The 23480-nt window shown below is 46.1% G+C and overlaps 2 non-coding genes across 2 annotated transcripts; both read left to right on the top strand.

Annotated features, from left to right (window-relative positions):
• The first annotated feature begins 8974 nt into the window (after positions 1 to 8974).
• On the top strand, positions 8975 to 9046 carry trnaw-cca (transfer RNA tryptophan (anticodon CCA)). Its single transcript has one exon. It is a non-coding gene; the product is annotated as a tRNA-Trp (tRNA).
• Positions 9047 to 22409: 13363 nt separating this feature from the next.
• Positions 22410 to 22481, top strand: trnaw-cca (transfer RNA tryptophan (anticodon CCA)). The gene has a single exon. It is a non-coding gene; the product is annotated as a tRNA-Trp (tRNA).
• Positions 22482 to 23480: the final 999 nt, after the last annotated feature.

The following is a 23480-nucleotide window of genomic DNA, read 5'->3' as shown; positions in this document are numbered from 1 at the left end:
CAAGCGCAGCCTTCGGATTTTCTCATCAAAATGTTTGCTGCGTGTCCGCTCAGTTGTTCTTTCCGGAATTCGACGCACTTTACCCTTCGGAAAACAACTGGCAGAAGTGGAGCTGTGTGGCTAATTTTAACAATATAATGCCGTGTCGAAAATTAAACACTGTGTCGAGAAACAAAATCGTCTTTTCTTTTATTGCAAAACCTTCAGTTGCTGTGATTTTGAAATAAAAGAAAAAGAAAGATAATGGTGTGAACATTCAGTAGGTCATTCAGCATCAGTGGAAAGGAGCTACATTTCAGCACATTCCACGTTCCCGCCATCTCCTCGTTATTATGAAAGGTCACCACCCTGACACAGTGGTGTCAGGAAAACCTCTGTCTCAACGGCGCAGAAACAAGGGAGCTGGTTGTGGGCTGCAGGAGGAACGAAGACAGGCGAACCCCTATTGACATCAATGGATCTGGGGCTGAGAGGGTGAACAGCTTTAAGTTCCTCAGCAGACACATCACCGAGGATCTCACGTGGCTGTGTGATGAAAAAGGCACAACAACGCTTCTCTCACCTCAGATGGTTGAAGAAGTTTGGTATAGGCCCACAAATCCTAAAAACTTTCTACAGGGGCACAATTGAGAGCATCCTGACTGGCTGCATCACTGCCTGGGTATGGGAACTGTACTTCCCTCAATCGCAGGAGTCTGCAGAGTGGTGCGGCTAGCCAGTCTGTAGATGTGAACTTCCCACTATTCAGGATATTTACAAGGACAGGTGTGTAGAAAGGGGCAGAAGGGTCATTGGGGACCAGAGTCACCCCAACCACAAACTGATCCAGCTACTATCATCCGGGAAACGGTACCATAGCAGAAAAGCCAGGACCAACAGGCCCCGGGACATCACACTGATTAATTCATGCTGATACAATTGTATATCTATGTTATATTGATTGTCCTTTTGTATACCAACGTTCAGGGATATTCAATATTCAGGAGGGATAGACACGAAGGAAGGGGAGGTGGGGTGGCGTTGCTGGTTAAAAAAGAGATTAACGCAATAGAAAGGAAGGACATAAGCCGGGAAGATGTGGAATCGATATGGGTAGAGCTGCGTAACACTAAGGGGCAGAAGACGCTGGTGGGAGTTGTGTACAGGCCACCTAACAGTAGTAGTGAGGTCGGAGATGGTATTAAACAGGAAATTAGAAATGTGTGCAATAAAGGAACAGCAGTTATAATGGGTGACTTCAATCTACATGTAGACTGGGTGAACCAAATTGGTAAAGGTGCTGAGGAAGAGGATTTCTTGGAATGTATGCGGGATGGTTTTTTGAACCAACATGTCGAGGAACCGACTAGAGAGCAGGCTATTCTGGACTGGGTTTTGAGCAATGAGGAAGGGTTAATTAGCGATCTTGTCGTGAGAGGCCCCTTGGGTAAGAGTGACCATAATATGGTGGAATTCTTCATTAACATGGAGAGTGACGTAGTTAATTCAGAAACAAAGGTTCTGAACTTAAAGAGGGGTAACTTTGAAGGTATGAGACATGAATTAGCTAAGATAGACTGGCAAATGACACTTCAAGGATTGACGGTGGATATGCAATGGCAGGCATTTAAAGGTTGCATGGATGAACTACAACAATTGTTCATCCCAGTTTGGCAAAAGAATAAATCAAGGAAGGTAGTGCACCCGTGGCTGACAAGAGAAATTAGGGATAGTATCAATTCCAAAGAAGTAGCATACAAATTAGCCAGAGAAAGTGGCTCACCTGAGGACTGGGAGAAATTCAGAGTTCAGCAGAGGAGGACAAAGGGCTTAATTAGGAAGGGGAAAAAAGATTATGAGAGAAAACTGGCAGAGAACATAAAAACGGACTGTAAAAGCTTTTATAGATATGTAAAAAGGAAAAGACTGATAAAGACAAATGTAGGTCCCCTGCAAACAGAAACAGGTGAATTGATTATGGGGAGCAAGGACATGGCAGACCAATTGAATAATTACTTTGGTTCTGTCTTCACTAAGGAGGACATAAATAATCTTCCAGAAATAGTAAGGGACAGAGGGTCCAGTGAGATGGAGGAACTGAGCGAAATACATGTTAGTAGGGAAGTGGTGTTAGGTAAATTGAAGGGATTGAAGGCAGATAAATCCCCAGGGCCAGATGGTCTGCATCCCAGAGTGCTTAAGGAAGTGGCCCAAGAAATAGTGGATGCATTAGTGATAATTTTTCAAAACTCGTTAGATTCTGGACTAGTTCCTGAGGATTGGAGGGTGGCTAATGTAACCCCACTTTTTAAAAAAGGAGGGAGAGAGAAACCGGGGAATTATAGGCCGGTTAGCCTAACGTCGGTGGTGGGGAAACTGCTGGAGTCAGTTATCAAGGATGTGATAACAGCACATTTGGAAAGCGGTGAAATGATCGGACAAAGTCAGCATGGATTTGTGAAAGGAAAATCATGTCTGACGAATCTCATAGAATTTTTTGAGGATGTAACTAGTAGAGTGGATAGGGGAGAACCAGTGGATGTGGTATATTTGGATTTTCAAAAGGCTTTTGACAAGGTCCCACACAGGAGATTAGTGTGCAAACTTAAAGCACATGGTATTGGGGGTAAGGTATTGGTGTGGGTGGAGAATTGGTTAGCAGACAGGAAGCAAAGAGTGGGAATAAACGGGACCTTTTCAGAATGGCAGGCGGTGACTAGTGGGGTACCGCAAGGCTCAGTGCTGGGACCCCAGTTGTTTACAATATATATTAATGACTTGGATGAGGGAATTAAATGCAGCATCTCCAAGTTTGCGGATGACACGAAGCTGGGTGGCAGTGTTAGCAGTGAGGAGGATGCTAAGAGGATGCAGGGTGACTTGGATAGGTTGGGTGAGTGGGCAAACTCATGGCAGATGCAATTTAATGTGGATAAATGTGAAGTTATCCACTTTGGTGGCAAAAATAGGAAAACAGATTATTATCTGAATGGTGGCCGATTAGGAAAAGGGGAGGTGCAACGAGACCTGGGTGTCATTATACACCAGTCATTGAAAGTGGGCATGCAGGTACAGCAGACGGTGAAAAAGGCGAACGGTATGCTGGCATTTATAGCGAGAGGATTCGAGTACAGGAGCAGGGAGGTACTACTGCAGTTGTACAAGGCCTTGGTGAGACCACACCTGGAGTATTGTGTGCAGTTTTGGTCCCCTAATCTGAGGAAAGACATCCTTGCCATAGAGGGAGTACAAAGAAGGTTCACCAGATTGATTCCTGGGATGGCAGGTCTTTCATATGAAGAAAGACTGGATGAACTGGGCTTGTACTCGTTGGAATTTAGAAGATTGAGGGGGGATCTGATTGAAACGTATAAGATCCTAAAGGGATTGGACAGGCTAGATGCGGGAAGATTGTTCCCGATGTTGGGGAGGTCTAGAACGAGGGGTCACAGTTTGAGGATAGAGGGGAAGCCTTTTAGGACCGAGGTTAGGAAAAACTTCTTCACACAGAGAGTGGTGAATCTGTGGAATTCTCTGCCACAGCAAACTGTTGAGGCCAGTTCATTAGCTATGTTTAAAAGGAAGTTAGATATGGCCCTTGTGGCTACAGGGGTCACGGGGTATGGAGGGAAGGCTGGGTTCTGAGTTGGATGATCAGCCATGATCATAATAAATGGCGGTGCAGGCTCGAAGGGCCGAATGGCCTACTCCTGCACCTATTTTCTATGTTTCTATGTTTCTATATGCTATTTATTATAAATTACTATAAATTTCATATTTAGACGGAATCATAAGGCAAAGAATTTTACTCCTTAGGTAGATGAAGGATGCAAGTAATAAAGTCAATGCAATTCAATCTTCCTTCGTAAAGCCGATGGAAGCCACCGCCTGCCCAAGAGCAGATTGTTCAATGTAACATAGCACATAGAACAGGACAGCACAGCACAGGCCCTTCGGTCCAAAACGACTAGCTCAAAATTATCCTATTCTAAGATCAATCGAAGTCTCCCCTACCACAGAGCCCTCCAATGTTCACAATTTTGACCAGATCGAGGAAATTTTTAAAGTTTCGTCAGAGAGGAACGGGTTCTGAAAAAATGCAAAATTTGCAGTGAGTGAATGAAAAGAAAAGAGAAGTCAAAGCCAAAGTTAAAGCAAAGGAGAGGGCATACAAGGAAGCAAAAATTAGTGGGAAGGCAGAGGATTGGGAAGTTTTTAAAAGCTTACAAAAGGAAACTAAGAAGGTCATTAAGAGGGAAAAGATGAACTATGAAAGGAAGCTAGCAAATAATATCAAAGAGGATACTAAAAGCTTTTTCAAGTATATAAAGAGTAAAAGGCAGGTGAGAGTAGATATAGGACCGATAGAAAATGATGCTGGAGAAATTGTAATGGGAGATAAGGAGATGGCGGAGGAACTGAACGAGTATTTTGCATCAGTCTTCACTGAGGAAGACATCAGCGGTATACTGGACACTCAAGGGTGGCAGGGAAGAGAAGTGTGCGCAGTCACTATTACGACAGAGAAAGTACTCAGGAAGCTGAATAGTCTAAAGGTAGATAAATCTCCTGGACCAGATGGATGCACCCTCGTGTTCTGAAGGTAGCTGTGGAGATTGAGGAGGCATTAGCGATGATCTTTCTAAAGTCGATAGATCCTGGCATGGTTCCGGAGGACTGGAAGATTGCAAATGTCACTCCGCAATTTAAGAAGGGGGCAAGGAAGCAAAAAGGAAATTATAGACCTGTTAGCTTGACCTCGGTGGTTGGGAAGTTGTTGGAGTCGATTGTCAAGTATGAGGTTACGGAGTACCTGGAGGCATATGACAAGATAGGCAAAACTCAGTATGGATTCCTTAAAGGAAAATCCTGCCTGACAAACCTATTTCAATATTTTGAGGAAATAACAAGTAGGCTAGACAAGGGAGATGCAGTGGATGTTCTATATTTGGATTTTCAGAAGGCCTTTGACAAGGTGCCACACATGAGGCTACTTAACAAGATAAGAGCCCATGGAATTACGGGAAAGTTACATATGTGGATAGAGCGCTGGCTGATTGGCAGGAAACAGAGAGTGGGAATAAAGAGATCCTATTCTGGTTGGCTGCCGGTTACCAGTGGTGTTCCACAGGGGTCCGTGTTGGGGCCGCTTCTTTTTACATTGTACATCAACGATTTGGATTATGGAATAGATGGCTTTGTGGCTAAGTTTGCTGATGATACGAAGATAGGTGGAGGGGCCGGTAGCGCTGAGGAAACGGAGAGTCTGCAGAGAGACTTGGATAGATTGGAAGAATGGGCAAAGAAGTGGCAAATGAAATGAAATGTTGGAAAGTGTATGGTTATGCACTTTGGCAGATGAAATAAACGGGCAGACTTTAAGTGGGGAGAGAATTCAAAGTTCTGAGATGCAATGGGACTTGGGAGTCCTCGTGCAGGATAACCTTAAGGTTAACCTTCAGGTTGAGTCTGTGGTGATGAAGGCGAATGTAATGTAGGCATTTGTTTCTAGAGGAATAGAGAATAGGAGCAGGGATATGATGTTGAGGCTCTATAAGGCGCTGGTGAGACCTCACTTGGAGTATTGTGGGCAGTTTTGGTCTCCTTATTTAAGAAAGGATGTGCTGACCTTGGAGAGGGTACAGAGAAGATTCACTAGAATGATTCCGGGAATGAGAAGGTTAACATAGAAACATAGAAACATAGAAACATAGAAAATAGGTGCAGGAGTAGGCCATTCGGCCCTTCGAGCCTGCACCGCCATTTATTATGATCATGGCTGATCATCCAACTCAGAACCCAGCCTTCCCTCCATACCCCCTGACCCCTGTAGCCACAAGGGCCATATCTAACTTCCTTTTAAACATAGCTAATGAACTGGCCTCAACAGTTTGCTGTGGCAGAGAATTCCACAGATTCACCACTCTCTGTGTGAAGAAGTTTTTCCTAACCTCGGTCCTAAAAGGCTTCCCCTCTATCCTCAAACTGTGACCCCTCGTTCTAGACCTCCCCAACATCGGGAACAATCTTCCTGCATCTAGCCTGTCCAATCCCTTTAGGATCTTATACGTTTCAATCAGATCCCCCCTCAATCTTCTAAATTCCAACGAGTACAAGCCCAGTTCATCCAGTCTTTCTTCATATGAAAGACCTGCCATCCCAGGAATCAATCTGGTGAACCTTCTTTGTACTCCCTCTATGGCAAAGATGTCTTTCCTCAGATTAGGGGACCAAAACTGCACACAATACTCCAGGTGTGGTCTCACCAAGGCCTTGTACAACTGCAGTAGTACCTCCCTGCTCCTGTACTCGAATCCTCTCGCTATAAATGCCAGCATATGAGGGACGTTTGTCCGCTCTTGGACTGTATTCCTTGGAGCTTAGAAAAATGAGGGGGTCCACATGGAAACATTTCGAATGTTGAAAGGCATGGACATAGTGGATGTGGCAAAGTTGTTTCCCATGATGGGGGAGTCTAGTACGAGAGGGCATGACTTAAGGATTGAAGGGCGCCCATTCAGAACAGAGATGCGAAGACATTTTTTTAGCCAGAAGATGTTGAATCTATGGAATTTGTTGCCACGGGTGGCAGTGGAGGCCAAGTGATTGGGTATATTTAAGGCAGAGATTGATAGGTATCTGAGTAGCCAGGGCATCAAAGGTTATGGTGAGAAGGCGGGGGAGTGGGACTAAATGGGAGAATGAATCAGCTCATGATAAAATGGCGGAGCAGACTCGATTGGCCGAACGGCCAACTTCTGCTCCTTTGTCTTATGGTCTTATGGTCTTATGGTCTAGTTCTCTGAGTGGAGGCCTGTGACTAGTGGTGTGCCACAGGGATCAGTACTGGGTCCATTGTTATTTGTCATCTATATCGATGATCTGGATGATAATATGGTAAATTGGATCAGCAAATTTGCTAATGATACAAAGATTGGCAGTGTAGTGGACAGTGAGGGAGGTTTTCAAAGCTTGCAGAGGGATTTGGACCAGCTGGAAAAATGGGTTGGAAAATGGCAGATGGGGTTTAATACAGACAAATGAGGTATTGCACTTTGGAAGGACAAATCAAGGTAGAACATACAAGATAAATGGTAGGGCACTGAGGTGAGCAGTAGAACAGAGGGATCTGGGAATACAAATACAAAATTCCCTAAAAGTGGCGTCACAGGTAGATAGGGTTGTAAAGAGAGCTTTTGGTACATTGGCCTTTATTAATCAAAGTATTGAGTATAAGAGCTGGAATGTTATGATGAGGTTGTATAAGGCATTGGTGAGGCCGAATTTGGAGTATTGTATACAGTTTCGGTCACCAAATTACAGGAACGATATTAATATGGTTGAAGGCGTGCAGGGAAGGTTTACAAGGATGTTGTCGGGACTTGAGAAACTCAGTTACAGAGAAAGGTGGAATAGGTTAGGACTTTAGTCCCTGGAACGTAGAAGAATGAGGGGAGGTTTGATAGAGGTACAGTATATAAAATTATGATGGGTACAGATAGAATGCGTGCAAGCAGACTTTTTCCACTGAGGCAAGGGGAGAAAAAAACCAGAGGACATGGGTGAAGGTGAAGGGGGAAAAGTTTAAAGGGAACATGGGGCGGGGGCTTCTTTACACAGAGAGTGGTGGGAGTGTGGAATGAGCTGCCAGATGAAGTAGTAAATGCGGGCTCACTTTTAACATTTAAGAAAGACTTGGACAGGTACATGGATGAGAGGTGTACGGACGGATATGTTCCATGTGCAGGTCAGTGGGTCTAGGCAGAAAAATGGTTCGGCACAGCCAAGAAGAGTGAAAAGGGCTGTTTCTGTGCTGTAATGTTCTATGGTTCTAAAAGTATTTGGCCATTTTGACTTCACAGACAATCTCTGACAACGCGATTGCTCGTGAGCTCAAAAAGCTCCTCGCATGTTTTAGGTGAAATATATGAAGGGGTGCCTAATCCTGCATTTTCAAATTTCTGTATGTGAGCCTTCAAAAACGGGTTAAACTCACTTATTACCTCTAGAATGCCCCTGTCATTGCCATTAACAGGCCTGCCAAATATGTCACTGGAGCCTCGGATAGCCAGTACCCTCTCGACCAAAAACTTCATAACTGCCACCACTATTCTTAATACGTCGGTCCGGAAGACACACTCTGACTCGAACTGTTTTTGCAGTTCTGTATCTATTCTTCCGCTGTCAGACGCTAGTGTAACGTAGGTCAGTATCGTTTTCCTGTGGTGTTCGCTATTTTCATGCTCTCCTATGCGCTCAGCGGCATGTTTCCAGTCGCTAAAGCCAGTTTCGAAGATGTACTGACAGTTACAGGACGGTGGTCCTGTACTAACGCTGGTGCTAGCGCTAACTGTTGAACAAGTCTCCGTTTGTCCACCGGTATCAGACTGTGACAAGAGCGATGGTACCGCTGCATCATTGAGAACAGGTTTAAAAAATTCTCTCAATTTCAATGTCTTTTTTAACGGTTCTTTCTCACGGTCCTCCCCTTCCTGTTTCTTTTTTCTTTTCTGTGCTCCACTCTCGTAATTTTTTCGTCCTCCATGATGAAAACTACCAGTTTTGGGCCCCTAACAGCTCTGGTCCCAACAGCCCAGCCTCGCCCAGCCTAAAGGCCGGCCCTGACAACGACGCTACGAAGACGGCTATGTAAAGATACAGACCATGGAACCCAGCTGGGCATAAAAGATGAAAGGGAAATATACAATTTCAGTCAGCTGATGTAAATCAGAAGCTGTTCGAAGGTTGCTACACAGTCTCAGATAATGAATTTCTGTCCAACTTGTTCGCTTCCGTACCACTTGGAGCTGACGACGCCTGGATGCAGGAATGTACACACAAGGAATAATTCTCAGTAGTGGTGCGTCAACTTAAACACAGCAGGCCGGCAACTAAAGTTCTGCAAGCCGAGCCGGTGAACTATACACAGCCGCTACCTTCTGCAATTATCAGTGCTATATGACCGGTGAACCTCACTCAATCCGGCGGAACGCCCGACCTCGTGGCGCAATGGTAGCGCGTCTGACTCCAGATCAGAAGGTTGCGTGTTCGAATCACGTCGAGGTCACAAGCGCAGCCTTCGGATTTTCTCATCAAAATGTTTGCTGCGTGTCCGCTCAGTTGTTCTTTCCGGAATCAACGCACTTTACCCTTCGGGAAACAGCTGGCGGAAGTAGAGCTGTGTGGCTAATTTTAACAATGTAATGCCCTGTCGAAAATGAAATATGGCGCCGAGAAACAAAATCGTCTTTTCTTTTACTGCAAAACCTTCAATTGCTGGGAATTCGAAATAAAAAAAGAAAATAGTGGAAACATTCAGTAGATCATTCAGCATCGGTGGAAAGGAGCTACATTTCCAGCACGTTCCATATTCCCACCGTCTCTACGTTGTTATAAGAGGTCACCACCCTGTCACGGTGGTGTCAAGAAAACAACCTCTCCCTCAATACAAAGGAGCTGGTTGTGGGCTACAGGAGGAACGGAGTCAGGCTAACCCCTATTGACATCAACGGATCTGGGGTTGAGAAGGTGAACAGCTTTTAGTTCCTCGGCATCCACGTTACCGAGGACCTCACGTGGTCTGTACACACTAGCTGTGTGGTGAAAAGGCCACAACAGCGCATTTTCACTTCAGACAATTGAAGAAATTTGGTATGGGCCCACAAATCCTGAGAACTTTCTACAGGGTAACAATTGAGAGCATCCTGACTGGCTGCATCAGTGCCTGGTATGGGAACTGTACTTCCCTCAATACTAGGATTCTGCACAGAGTGGTGTGGACAGCCCAGCACATCTGTAGATGTGAACTTCCCACTATTCACGACATATACAGTACACAGAGAAAGGGCCCGTAGGGTCATTGGGGACCCAAATCACCCCAACCACAAACTGATCCTGTCATGGTCCGGTCCGTGAAGTCAGCACCCCGGGTCTTCCAGCTGTCCCTCGTTTGGGTGAGTTAATCATAGGCACCTGATTCCCATCTTTGGGCTTGGAATATAAGTAGCCTTGGGGTTGAGTGTGGGCTTCTTGTTTGTCTTGTCAGTCCCCCTTGGAGCAACCTGCTGATGGAAGGCTAGTGAAAACATTTCTGATCTCTAGTACTGGTTGGAGGACCACTGCTTCATGGAGCCTTGTTGCCACTCGTTGGAGTGGTCTTTGCGGTATGGATTCGGCTGTTTCCTGGGCCAGCTGAGTGGCTGCCAGCCACTCCGAGCTAGGTAGAGATCCAGCTATTTCTGTAGCCAGCTGAGGTTGCTGGCCGAACTGAGACTTGGAGTTACCCTGGAGCAGAAATGGAACTGTCTGTTGTTCTTTGGTGTTTGGCTCTTCTTGTCCTCACCTCCGTGGGGTAAGCGAAGCCGTTTTGTCATTGCCCTGCGGGGGAATCTGTCTTGTCTTGTCCTCGCCTCCGTGAGGTAAGTCAGGCCGTTCTGCCGTTGCCCTGCGGGGGATCTGTCTTGTCTTGTCCTCGCTTCTGTGGGGTAAATCTGACCGTTCTGCTGTTACCTGACGGAGGGACTTGTCCCACCTTGGTGTGGAGATGAAGTGGAGTCCCGGCTTGTCTTAAGATAAGTCACGGCTCTATGTCTATGTTCTGTCTTGTCTCATGTTAGTGTCGGATTAAGATGTTGATGTTCGTTTCCCAGTCTGTCTCTGATCTCCAAGAACCCAAGCCTCGAGGACCCCAAGTAAAGCTCCAAGAACCCAAGCCTCGAGGATCCCAAGCCAAGCTTCAAGTACCCAAACCTCGAGGATCCCAAGCCAAGCTGAAGACCCAAGATCCCAGCCTGCAGCCATGTCATGTCCTTGCCTGGTTGTGTGGTCCGAGCCCGAGGCAAGACCGAGGTTCTGGGTCCTGGTCCAGTCTTGGGCTCGGAGTTCAAGCCTTGTCTTGTCTCCAATCTCAGGCCTCTAGACCGCAGCCATGTCCTGTCCTGAAGCCATGTCATGTTCTTTCCTGGTTCTGGGGTCCGAACCCGAGGCAAGACCCAGGTTCTGGGTCCTTGTCCAGTCTCGGGCTAGGAGTCGAAGCCTTGCCTCCTAGTCCATGGTTTCTAGTCCTGGCCCCGCTTTCCCTAGCCCAAGTCTGCGTTCTTGTCCCTGCTGCTGGTCTGAGTCCTGTCACATCCCTACTCCAGTTAAGTCCTGTTCCTTGTACTACAGTGTCTTTGTCTTGCATTTGGGTCCGTTCCCAGCACCCCATTGTGACAGATCCAGCTGCGACCATCCGGGAAAAGGTACCGCAACATAAATGCCAGGACCAGTAGGCTCCGGGACATCAAAATGATTAATTCATTCTGATACAATTGTATAGAAACATAGAAAATAGGTGCAGGAGTAGGCCATTCGGCCCTTCGAGCCTGCACCGCCATTTATTATGATCATGGCTGATCATCCAACTCAGAACCCCGTCCCAGCCTTCCCTCCGTACCCCCTGATCCCCGTAGCCACAAGGGCCATATCTAACTCCCTCTTAAATATAGCCAATGAACTGGCCTCAACTGTTTCCTGTGGCAGAGAATTCCACAGATTCACCACTCTGTGTGTGAAGAAGTTTTTCCTAATCTCGGTCCTAAAAGGCTTCCCCTTTATCCTCAAACTGTGACCCCCTGTTCTGGTCTTCCCCAACATCGGGAACAATCTTCCTGCATCTAGCCTGTCCAATCCCTTTAGGATTTTATACGTTTCAATCAGATCCCCCCTCAATCTTCTAAATTCCAACGAGAACAAGCCCAGTTCATCCAGTCTTTCTTCATATGAAAGTCCTGCCATCCCAGGAATCAATCTGGTGAACCTTCTTTGTACTCCCTCTATGGCAAGGATGTCTTTCCTCAGATTAGGGGACCAAAACTGCACACAATACTCCAGGTGTGGTCTCACCAAGGCCTTGTACAACTGCAGCAGTACCCCCCTGCTCCTGTACTCGAATCCTCTCGCTATAAATGCCAGCATACCATTCGCCTTTTTCACCGCCTGCTGTACCTGCATGCCCACTTTCAATGACTGGTGTATAATGACACCCAGGTCTCGTTGCACCTCCCCCTTTCCTAATCGTCACCATTCAGATAATAATCTGTTTTCCTATTTTTGCCACCACAGTGGATAACTTCACATTTATCCACATTAAATTTCATCTGCCATGAATTTGCCCACTCACCCAACCTATCCAAGTCACTCTGCATCCTCTTAGCATCCTCCTCACAGCTAACACTGCCACCCAGCTTCGTGTCATCCGCAAACTTGGAGATGCTGCATTTAATTCCCTCATCCAAGTCATTAATATATATTGTAAACAACTGGGGTCCCAGCACTGAGCCTTGCGGTACCCCACTAGTCACCGCCTGCCATTCTGAAAAGGTCCCGTTTATTCCCACTCTTTGCTTCCTGTCTGCTAACCAATTTTCCATCCACACCAATACCTTACCCCCAATACCGTGTGCTTTAAGTTTGCACACTAATCTCCTGTGTGGGATCTTGTCAAAAGCCTTTTGAAAATCCCAATATACCACATCCACTGGTTCTCCCCTATCCACTCTACTAGTTACATCCTCAAAAAATTCTATGAGATTCGTCAGACATGATTTTCCTTTCACAAATCCATGCTGACTTTGTCCGATGATTTCACCGCTTTCCAAGTGTGCTGTTATCACATCTTTGATAACTGACTCCAGCAGTTTCCCCACCACCGACGTTAGGCTAACCGGTCTATAATTCACCGGTTTCTCTCTTCCTCCTTTTTTAAAAAGTGGGGTTACATTAGCCACCCTCCAATCCTCAGAAACTAGTCCAGAATCTAACGAGTTTTGAAAAATTATCACTAATGCATCCACTATTTCTTGGGCTACTTCCTTAAGCACTCTAGGATGCAGCCCATCTGGCCCTGGGGATTTATCTGCCTTCAATCCCTTCAATTTACCTAAGACCACTTCCCTACTAACATGTATTTCGCTCAGTTCCTCCATCTCACTGGACCCTCTTTCCCCTACTATTTCAGGAAGATTATTTATGTCCTCCTTAGTGAAGACAGAACCAAAGTAATTATTCAATTGGTCTGCCATGTCCTTGCTCCCCATAATCAATTCACCTGTTTCTGTCTGCAGGGGACCTACATTTGTCTTTACCAGTCTTTTCCTTTTTACATATCTATAAAAGCTTTTACAGTCCGTTTTTATGTTCCCTGCCAGTTTTCTCTCATAATCTTTTTTCCCCTTCCTAATTAAGCCCTTTGTCCTCCTCTGCTGAACTCTGAATTTCTCCCAGTCCTCAGGTGAGCCACTTTCTCTGGCTAATTTGTATGCTTCTTCTTTGGAATTGATACTATCCCTAATTCCTCTTATCAGCCACGGGTGCACTACTTTCCTTGATTTATTATTTTGCCAAACTGGGATGAACAATTGTTTTAGTTCATCCTTGCAACCTTTAAATGCTTGCCATTGCATATCCACCGCCAATCCTTTAAGTGTCATTTGCCAGTCTATCTTAGCTAATTCACGTCTCATACCTTCAAAGTTACCCCTCTTTCAGTTCAGAACCTTTGTTTCTGAATTAAATATTTCACACTCCATCTTAATGAAGAATTCCACCATATTATGGTCACTCTTACCCAAGGGGCCTCTCACGACAAGATTGCATAGATTGTATATCTATGTTATATTGATTGTCCTTTTGTATATGCTATTTATTATAAATTGCAATAAATTTCATATTTAGAAGGAGTCATAAGGTAAGGTGTTTCACTCTTTAGGTAGATGAATGAAGGATGCAAGTAATAAAGTCAATGCAATTCAATCTTCCTTCCTAAGGCCGATGGAAGCCACCGCCCGCCCAACAGCAGATTGTTCAATGTAACATAGCACATAGAACAGGACAGCACAGCACAGGCCCTTCGGTCCAAAACGATTAGCTCACATTTGTCCTTTTCTAAGATCAATCGAAGTCTCCCCTCCCACAGAGCCCTCCAATGTTCACAATTTCACCAGATCGAGGAACGGGTTCTGAAAAAATGCAAAATTTGCACTGAGTGAATGAAAAGAAAGATGTACCAACTCCTGTGCCAAATGCATGTTTGCACAGTATTTATCTTCCATGCAGGTATCTTGGTCCCAGACTTCGGGTCCAGTGCTTCATTCATAATGCAACACGTCAAATTGGCTTTAAGGATATATGCGTCGTTCAATGTGTAGCCAGGTAAATTGGGAAGTTTATGGTGAGGATTATGGTGAACCGTCAGAAGAATTTCAGATTTCGGTCAAGATTGGTTAGTTGTTTGATATACCGGAGTAGAAAGAATCCTCACAAAGAAGACAATGGTAAATATTTCAATAAATGTAATAAAAGCAAGTCACAGATTTGTCCAAAGATTGCACTTCAATCTGAAGTAATGCGAAAACAATGCTTACGTGTCGATAATGGAAAATCGAGAGAGGCAAAGAGTCCGAATGCGCGGCCGCACCTCTTGGAAGGGGATGCGAAACGGGTGATTGGTTCAGTAGTCTGACAGCACTGGATTGAAAGCTGTTCTTAAGACTGGTCGTCTGGACTTTCAAGCTCCTGTACATTCTCCCTAAATATATGTGACCCCCCTGGCCGGCCTCAGGGCCGCTCAGCTCGCTGCCGCCTAGGAAAACAACCCTCGGCCCCGCCAAACTGGGTAATAGTTTGTGTGGATGCTGTGTGATGTACCCCACCCCGCCCACATAACAGACAATACACCAGATACGATTAAATGATTTACAGTTTATAGATGTTACCGGAACTATATAATTAATAGAGAATAAAATATAAAAGGCGCCACACTTATCAAACTTCAATCTCTTCGTGCACAAGCAGTTGGAGCTCGGAACGCTCCTTCTTCACCCTGCAAGCCCTCGGATCACCTCGACCTGCCGTCGGGGACCAACAATGGTGGTCGACCAGACGCTCTACACGAGTCCATCTCAGTCTCCTGTCCTCGCTGAACACCCCGGACCTCGGACTCTTATTCGGGGTCCGATCCCGTTAGCGGACTCACAGCACCTGGTCCATCTTCTGTCCCGTTATCCCGCCTTCTCCCCAAAACACCCGCGCGTCAGAATACCTTACAGACGCACAGAAAGCATAGCAACTATTCCAGTCGGTTCGTAACACCCTCTTATCAGTAATATAATCCAAACAAACTGCTAGCGGGAGGACTTTCTCAGCAGTTAACATAACAGCAGGGAGGTACTACTGCAGTTGTACAAGGCCTTGGTGAGACCACATCTGGAGTATTGTGTGCAGTTTTGGTCCCCTAATCTGAGGAAAGACATCTTTGCCATAGAGGGAGTACAAAGAAGGTTCACCAGATTGATTCCTGGGATGGCAGGTCTTTCATATGAAGAAAGACTGGATGAACTGGGCTTGTACTCGTTGGAATTTAGAAGATTGAGGGGGGATCTGATTGAAACGTATAAGATCCTAAAGGGATTGGACAGGCTAGATGCGGGAAGATTGTTCCCGATGTTGGGGAGGTCCAGAACGAGGGGTCACAGTTTGAGGATAGAGGGGAAGCCTTTTAGGACCGAGATTAGGAAAAACTTCTTCACACAGAGAGTGGTGAATCTGTGGAATTCTCTGCCACAGCAAACTGTTGAGGCCGGTTCATTGGCTGTGTTTAAGAGGAAGTTAGATATGGCCCTTGTGGCTACAGGGGTCAGGGGGTATGGAGGGAAGGCTGGGGTGGGGTTCTGAGTTGGATGATCAGCCATGATCATAATAAATAGCGGTGCAGGCTCGAAGGGCCGAATGGCCTACTCCTGCACCTATTTTCTATGTTTCTATGTTTCTATAACAATGAAGCGATTTCAATTATAACATAACAAAGATGCCATTTTAATTAGACTACGCAGTTAACATAAAAGAAGAAACCCCTTACATGTAGAAGAAAAATTGGGATGGCTATATTGGCAGGCATCCTTTAATATCAAAAAGCATACACGAGGAAACGCCGCTCGATAAAATTTGGAGGCATTTATCTTTTCTGACTGTCCTCATTGACGTCGAAGGAGGGTAGGAAAGCGCCACTAGCGCTTAATTAGATTCTGCTTAGGAAACGATACTGTAGGTTGTTTCCCTCTCTCTCCCATAGACGGTGATGACTGTCGATCCGAAAATTCCTATCCACCTCTATGCTATCCAATGGAAAAGATCTTAGAAGGTATGTCATGTAAAGCAGATTCAAAGACAAGCTGGAAGGGATCTCATATGAACCTGGAGCTTGCTATACGAAAGATTATTTTTATTGACAGCAATGTGTTATCTTCTCTAAAAATATTCAAAGTAGGCATAATGCATATATTCTTTTTATCTTGAAATGAACATGTTTAATCTTTGAATCATTTTCTGAGATCCATGCAGAAGCAGTGTCGGAAGATCTTCACTAAGGCAGCTTTGACTATCAGAATTCTCACCCTGTAGATATTCTGCTCTGTCAGAGCGGAGGAGATCTGAGCTTCTGTGGGGTCTTTCATACTGGAGACACACACTGTCGCAGAAATGGTCCTGTGGGAAATATGTCGCTGTCGGAATCGAGTGTCTGAGAGCCCGATGCACTGTCTGAGGGACAGTACTCGGTCATCTATGAGACGTTCCCTCTGCGGAGTGTGCCTGGTCTGTGGGAACTGTGCGAAGCCCTCCTTGGTGCTTACCTATGTTCACATTGCTCCGTGAATAGAACAGAGAAGAAACAGAATCTGCGTCCTTATCAAAGTGCTCCTGCTGTGCTACATTATGACTTCCTCTTTGATGATAGTGACCACAGTTTACTTTTCAATCAATCGCTAATGTAACGTGATGAGGTTTGGGATTTGTGAGCTACTGTCTCCCTGCCCTGACAATCTCTTTCTCCAAATCGGCATCGAACTTGACTGCAGTTCCCAGAGTTCCCCAACTATGCCTGCGTAAATAGCAGTCAAAGGGATGTGACCCCTTCACACTTCCCCATCCCGTCGTCGAGCTGCGTTCTTAGCTGCCTATACCTGGAACGGGTAAAACGATGGGGAATGTCCCCTCTCCCTCCGACCCGACCGCTTCTCCACCGCCTGCCCACACCCAGTACGGCCTGGAAACATCCACTATTGATATTTTTAGTCGCCTTATGTTGGTTTTTAAAAGACTCTCAATTCTCTAACTTTCCACTGATATGCCCTCTCTTTGGCTTTTATGTTGGCTTTGACTTTTCTTATTTAGCACGTTTGTGTCATCTTCCCTTCAGAATATTTCTTCCTGTTTGAGATGTGCCTGTGAATAGCTTCCAGTAATTTCCGCTTGCCATCATCCCTGCCAGTGTTCTTTTCCAATCAATTCTGGCCAACTCTCTCTCATGCGAAAAAAAGGGCCTAGTGTTTCCCAGCATAAATGACAAATAAACTTCTCGGGTTTCTAGCAGGGTACAGGTATCGGTTATCAACAACGTTTCGAAGTCAAACTCTGCCATCTTCTTCAGAGATTATGCGTGGGCATGTCAAGTCCGGTGGTATTTATACACCCGTAGTCCGTCCCTCCTAATTGTTTAGTCCTCATCAAATCAGGTTTACGTTCTTACACCCTGCTTACAAGCGAATTCCAGTTCTTCTCCTCTAGTTTCAATTTCATTGTCTTTCTTTACCAGGTGGACCCTGAAGCCATTGGCGCGACACAGTTGTTTTGCACCGTCGAGGTCAATCCTATGGTCTTTGCGAATGCAACGTTCGGCTACGGCCGATTTCTCCGGTAACCCAAACGGATACACCTCCTGTGCTGCTTGATGCGGATCCCGACGGTGCGTCCCGCCTGGTCTATATATGCTGCTCCGCATTCACGGGGAATCCTGTAAAAGCCAACCGACCTGAGACCAAGGTGATCGTTCACTCGCATAACTTGTGACTTGGGCTCTTTAATGCGATGGTGCTAATCCGGTATTTCTTCATGATCCTCGCGATCCCTCCCGAAACCGTGGAAATATAGGGAAGACAGGCGGTAGCGTCGGGTTCCTTCTCGTTGTTGGGGTTCCTGGTTTTTCTGTCGGCCTTTTTAAGTGTCGGATTGGTTTACTTCACCTTGTACCCATTCTGGAGGAACGTCGTGCGTAATCGTCTTATTCCCTCGGGGAGCCTCTCGGGATCCGAAATAGTTTTCGCTCGGTTAATCAAAGTAGAAAGAACCGCTCTTCGTTACGAGACGTGATGGTGGTTGTTACAGTTGAGGTATATGTCCATGTAACAGAGTTTCCGATAGACGCCATGTCTGAGGCTACCATCCGGTTTCCGGTATTAGAATGTCCAGGAGCGAACGGCAACCATTCTTCTCCATCTCCTTCGTAAACTGAATGTCTTAAATGTATGCTGTACTAATCAATCAGGTAGCAAGGACTACGGGGTGTAAATACCACTTTACCTGACATGCCTAGGCATCATCCTTGAAGAAGATGGCAAAGTTTGTCATCGATACGTCGGTTATGATCGATACCTGCTCCCAGCTGGAAGTCCGAAAAGGGTTTATTCGGCTTCTCTCGTGCCTCAGCAAATTTCTTTACTCCACTGTAATACTGATACATTTGACTTTTGTTTCTCCTTCTCAAATTTCATGGTGAATTCGATCATATTACGATCACTTTCCCCGAAGGGTTCTTTTGCCTGAAGCTCTAATCAACTCTGGTTCATTGCACAACACCAAATCGAAAATAGCTAATCCTCTTGTTGGCTCAACCGCGCCACCTCGTGGGCACTCTCGAAACGCCGCCTCCTGGAATCCAGCACCACCCTGATGTTCGCAATCTACCTGCATACGTCAGTCCCCCGTTACTATTGTAACATTACGATCCTCGGTTGTAATTTGTAGGCCAGATCTTTACAACTTGCCTGTATACAATTTATAAAATTGCAGTTCCTTAGCTCTATCCACAATGGTTTAACAACTTCCGACCACTAACTCTCTAATGATTCGGTTTCATTTTTTTTTAACAGGGAAACATCTCCCCCCTGCACCTCGCTCCCTCTCCGCCTATCTGCCTACCGTTTCGATACATTTGTATCCAAATACAAGAGGCACCTTGTTGACTACGGAGCAAATAGAATCACACGGGAGTCATCAGTGACAGGTTCCAAAATCCTGTGTCTGCCTAAGATGGAAATGATCATTTCGTCATGTGAAAAAATGATGATAACGGCGGGACTGCGAAATCCTGCTGAAATAAACTGGAAAACCAAGACGGAATAGTGGACTGCCACACATTTGTCCATCAGCCGAGCCCGTTTGCACCTACGCATTTGCGTCTGCAGAGGTACAGTATGTACTCCGTCAGTCAGCTCGGATTGGCAACAACAACTCCTCCACAATCTCGTTCAGCACAGTGTACCACAAGGCCGTGTGCTCATCTCCCCGCTCTGCTCGCTTTATATTTATGACTGTGAGACTAAACACAGCTCCAATGCCATATTTATGATTTCCGACGACGTCACTGTCCAATGTAATAATAAATTAACTTCGAACTTCGTTTTGTACGTTCGTAGTGTGCAGACGCGTGTGTGCGTGAGATGATGTCTTGAAATGCATCTGGGTGATTGGACGAGGAGGTGATAGATAAGAGCTATAGGCAAGTAGTCATAGCGGGACCTCCGGAGACAGGTAAGTGGGTAACAGTCAGGAGGTGGAAGGGCAAGAATCAGGTACTAGAGAGTACCCCTGACATTTCCGCTGACAACAATCTTAACAACTCCACCGCAGTTGAACTGCACCAGACATTTCACAGTCCGCTAGTGGTCCTGTGAGTTCCTTCCTGTGTGTGCAAGTAGGAGATGTCAATCCGAAAGGCAAAGGAAAAGAAACGGTACAGTGCAATCTGGGTGAGAGAGAGACAGAGGGAGAGAGAGAGATTGATACGCAAGGGGAGGGGAAGCGCTGATTGTTGGCGGTCTAAAGACTTAGGCACGATGAGAACACAGTGGGATTAATTGTGTACATTTATAATTAATGTATGTGCCTTTGCAATGGTCCAGTACTTCGTCCAGCCAGAGGTGGTCATAGACGTTTGAGAGTTTTTGGGATGTTTTATATTTATGACTGTGAGACTAAACACAGCTCCAATGCCATATTTCAGATTTCAGATACATCAGGACAGTGGTGACACGCGGCGCATGTGGAAGGGTATTCAGGAAATCACCAACTACAGGATAACACCACCTGCGTGTGCTAATGATGCCTCCCTCCCAGATGTGTTGAACAACTTCTACGCTCGTTTTGAGGCGGAAAATGACGTGGCGCCGAGGAAGACCACCCCTCCTCCAAATGACCAGGTGCTGTGTCTGACCGTGGCCGATGTGAGGAGAATCCTGTGCAGGGTCAACCCAGGGAAGGCTGCTGGAGCAGACAATATTCCTGGCAGAGTGCTTAGAGGATGTGCAGACCAGCTAGCAGGTATTCTCACTGACATCTTCAACATCTCCCTGAGCAGCGCTGTCGTTCCAACGTGCTTCAAGGCCGCCACCATTGTCCCCGTGCCGAAGAAGTCTTCAGTGTCCTGCCTCAACGACTACCGTCCCGTTGCACTCACATCCATCATCATGAAGTGTTTCGAGAGGCTCGTCATGAGGCACATCAAGACCCTGCTGCCCCCCTCACTGGACCCCCTGCAGTTCGCGTACCGTCCCAATCGTTCAACAGACGACGCCATTGCCATCACCCTCCACCTGGCCCTAACCCACCTGGACAAAAAAGACATGTACATTCGAATGCTGTTCATAGATTTCAGTTCAGCATTCAACACGATCAATCCTCAGAAACTGATTGGAAAGCTGAGCCTACTGGGCCTGAACACCTCCCTCTGCAACTGGATCCTAGACTTCCTGACTGGGAGACCTCAGTCAGTCCGGACTGGAAGCAGCATCTCCAACACCATCACACTGAGCACGGAGGCACCCCAGGGCTGTGTGTTCAGTCCACTGCTGTTCACTCTGCTGACCCACGACTGTGCTGCAAAACACAGCTCGAACCACATCATCAAGTTCGCCGATGACACGACCGTGGTGGGTCTCATCAGCAAGAACGATGAGTCAGCATACCGAGAGGAGGTGCAGCGGCTAATGGACTGGTGCAGAGCCAACAACCTGTCTCTGAATGTGAACAAAACAAAAGAGATGGCTGTTGACTTCAGGAGGACACGGAGCGACCAATCTTCACTGAACATCGACGACTCCTCCATAGAGATCGTTAAGAGCAACAAATTGCTTGGTGTTCACCTGGCGGAGATTCTCACCTGGTCCCTCAACACCAGCTCCATAGCAAAGAAAGCCCAGCAGCTTCTGTACTTTCTGCGAAGGCTGAGAAAAGTCCATCTCCCACCCCCCATCCTCACCACATTCTACAGAGGTTGTATTGAGGGCATCCTGAGCAACTGCATCACTGCCTGGTTCGAAAATTGCAGCATCTCAGATCGCAAGACCCTGCAGCGGATAGTGAGGTCAGCTGAGAAGATCATCGGGGTCTCTCTTCCCACCATTACAGACATTTACACCACATGCTGCATCCGTAAAGCAAACAGCATTATGAAGTATCCCATACATCCCTCATACAAACTCTTCACCCTCCTGCCATGTGGCAGAAGGCACCGAAGCATTCGGGCTCTCACGACCAGACTATGTAACAGTTTTCCCCCCAAGCCATCAGATTCCTCAATACACAGAGCCTGGACTGACACCAACCTACTGCCCTCTACTGTGCCTATTGTCTTGTTTATTATTTATTGTAATGCCTGAACTGTTTTGTGCACTTTATGAAGTCCTGGGTAGGTCTGCAGTCTAGTGTAGTCTCTGTGTAGTTCTAACGTAGTTCAGTGTACTTCTTCTATTGTTTCATGTAGCACCATGGTCCTGAAAAACGTTGTCTCGTTTTTACTGTGTACTGTACCAGAAGTTATGGTCGAAATGATAATAAAAAGTGACTTGACTTGGCTTCAAACTGTAAGTGTTTTCCCAAGTTCCTGCAGCAAGACTTCGGGCGCTTCTTGACATCCTCTGCTTGGTCAATATCGAACTTGGAAATTTTCGCGTGCAATGGGAAGGTGATAACTACGACACTACGAAGACGGCTATGTAAAGATACAGACCATGGAACCCAGTTCGGTGTAAAGATGGAAGGGAAATATACAATTTCAATCAGCTGATCGAAAGCAGAAGCTGTTAAAAGGTTTGTACACAGTCTCAGATAATGAATTTCTGTTCAATTTGTTCGATTCCGTACCACTTGGAGCTGACGACGCCTGGATGCAGGAATGTACACACATGGAATAATTCTCAGTAGGGGTGCGTCAACTTAAACACAGCAGGCCGGCAACTAAAGTTCTGCAAACCGAGCCGGTGAACTATACACAGCCGCTACCTTCTGCAATTATCAATGCTATATGGCCGGTGAACCTCACTCAATCCGGCGGAACACCCGACCTCGTGGCGCAATGGTAGCGCGTCTGACTCCAGATCAGAAGGTTGCGTGTTCGAATCATGTCGAGGTCACAAGAGCTGCGTCGGATTTTGTCATTAAAATGTTTGCTGCGTGTCCGCTCAGTTGTTCTTTCCGGAATTCAACGCACTTTACCCTTCGGGAAACAGCTGGCAGAACTAGAGCTGTGTGGCTAATTTTAACAATGTCATGTCGTGTCGAAAATGAAATGCTACGTCGAGAAACAAAATCGTCTTTTCTTTTATTGCAAAACCTGCAATTGTTGAGATTTTGAAATAGAAAAAAAAAAGTGGAAACATTCAGTAGGTCATTCAGCATCGGTGGAAAAGAGCTACATTTCCAGCACATTCCACATTCCCACCGTCTCCACGTTATTATAAGAGGTCACAACCCTGACATAGTGGTGTCAAGAAAACAACCTCTCCCTCAATACAAAGGAGCTGGTTTTGTGCTACAGGAGGAATGGGGACAGGTTAACCCCTATTGACATCAATGGATCTGGGGTTGAGAGAGTGAACAGCTTTTAGTTCCTCGGCATCCACATCACCGAGGACCTCACGTGGTTTGTCCACAGCAGCTGTGTGGTGAAAAGGGCACAACAGCCCCTATTCACTTCAGACAATTGAAGAAGTTTGGTATGGGCCAGCAAATCCTAAGAGCTTTCTACAGGGTCACAAATGAGAGCATCCTGACTGGCTGCATCACTGCCTGGTATGGGAACTGTACTTCCCTCAATCGCAGGACTCTGCGGAGAGTGGTACGGACAGCCCAGCACATCTGTAGATGTGAACTTCCCACTATTCAGGACATTTACAACGAGAAAGGGCCTGAAGGGTCATTCCGAACCCGAGTCACCCCAACCACAAACTGTCCCAGCGGCTACCATCCGGGAAACGGTTCCAGCATAAAAGCCAGGCCCAGTAGGCTCCGAGCCATCAGACTGATTAATTCATGCTGATACAACTGCATATCTATGTTATATTGACTGTCCTTTTGTATATGCTATTCATTATAAATTACTATAAATTGCATATTTAGACGGAGTCATAAGG

This window comes from Mobula hypostoma, chromosome 2 (genome assembly GCF_963921235.1).
Source record: "Mobula hypostoma chromosome 2, sMobHyp1.1, whole genome shotgun sequence".
NCBI classification, from domain to species: Eukaryota; Metazoa; Chordata; class Chondrichthyes; order Myliobatiformes; family Myliobatidae; genus Mobula; species Mobula hypostoma.
The sequence above is the reverse complement of the archived record's forward strand: the minus strand, read 5'-3'. Positions and strand labels throughout refer to the sequence as shown.